The sequence below is a fragment of the Lepisosteus platostomus genome, chromosome 5 (genome assembly GCF_059453375.1).
Source record: "Lepisosteus platostomus isolate fLepPlt1 chromosome 5, fLepPlt1.hap1, whole genome shotgun sequence".
Classification (NCBI taxonomy): Eukaryota; Metazoa; Chordata; class Actinopteri; order Semionotiformes; family Lepisosteidae; genus Lepisosteus; species Lepisosteus platostomus.
The window spans coordinates 50,349,921-50,351,009 of NC_142615.1; the positions used below are offsets into that span (position 1 = coordinate 50,349,921).

The 1,089-nt window shown below is 43.4% G+C and overlaps 1 non-coding gene across 1 annotated transcript; it reads right to left on the bottom strand.

Moving 5' to 3' along the window:
- Nucleotides 1-758: 758 nt before the first annotated feature.
- On the bottom strand, nt 759-830 carry trnaw-cca (transfer RNA tryptophan (anticodon CCA)). The gene has a single exon. It is a non-coding gene; the product is annotated as a tRNA-Trp (tRNA).
- Nucleotides 831-1,089: the final 259 nt, after the last annotated feature.

Below are 1,089 nucleotides of genomic sequence, written 5' to 3' on the forward strand. Positions count from 1 at the left end.
AAAAGTGATGATTTTTTAAAACTGATAAAAATGTAGAAAACACGTTTCTCACTTAGAAATTTAAGATGGGGGTGGGGTATTACTAGTAGCGGCGCTGAACTCACCATGGTGCAATTCATTTACGTGACGGGCTAGTGCTTTAATGGATAACGCGTCTGATTTCGGTTTATTAGATTGTCGATTCGACTTCTACCGGGGTTGTGTGATTTAAATCAGGCTCCCCAGAAATAGATGTCCGTTATGTAAATAGACCGCACCTGAAAGCAAACGTTGGGTCTGGGTTCCTTTCTTTCCTGCATGAAATAGCAAATCATTACAAAAGAAACACCAACTAATGTTCAATAGCGTTAGTCATTTAAGTAAACATGAATATACTGTAAGGTCTTGGTACATGGGAGTTGATTTCAACCACAATTAAAAAAGGGCAAATTATAATTACAAGCTTCAGACACTTTTTCATACAAAAGTGACCAAACACTCCCTAACTTTCAGGTTTGCTTGAACCTGTAACAAAAGGGAGGTCTGAAACTTCCATTCTCTGATGTTACTGTCTCTAAAGCCGGACGTGATGTTTCGGGGATGTGCAGTGTGCCTTTTCTCTTGTCGTGTTCAAGATGATTCGCTGCATAAGCTCCTGACTGGGTGTTCTGTACTGCGCTGTTACTTCGTTCAGATTACCTATGTGGTGTACAGATAAAACCCAACTGCGTGGTGTAATTTCCGGGTTCGGCACCAGCAGCACCTGCAAACTCATCGGCTGACCTCAACGTGATTTGAACACGCAACCTTCTGATCTGGAGTCAGATGCGCTACCGTTGCGCCACAAGGTCACTTGCTATAAGTGCTTTTAATTCCCCCAAAGAGAACAATCAGTGTCCCTGAAAAAGATTTTTTTCATTCTCTCCTGTGAGGAGCGCCGCTCTTCCAACGAGGGTCTCTTCTTCCCAGACCACAGATTATTCTTTCTGCCCGGCTCTCTCACAGAGAGCAGACACACCGTCTCCACTGATGTGTTTACTACATCTATAGATCTGACCCCCTACAGCCCCGATATTCCTGGACAGGATATTTACTACCAGCGTCGTGAAC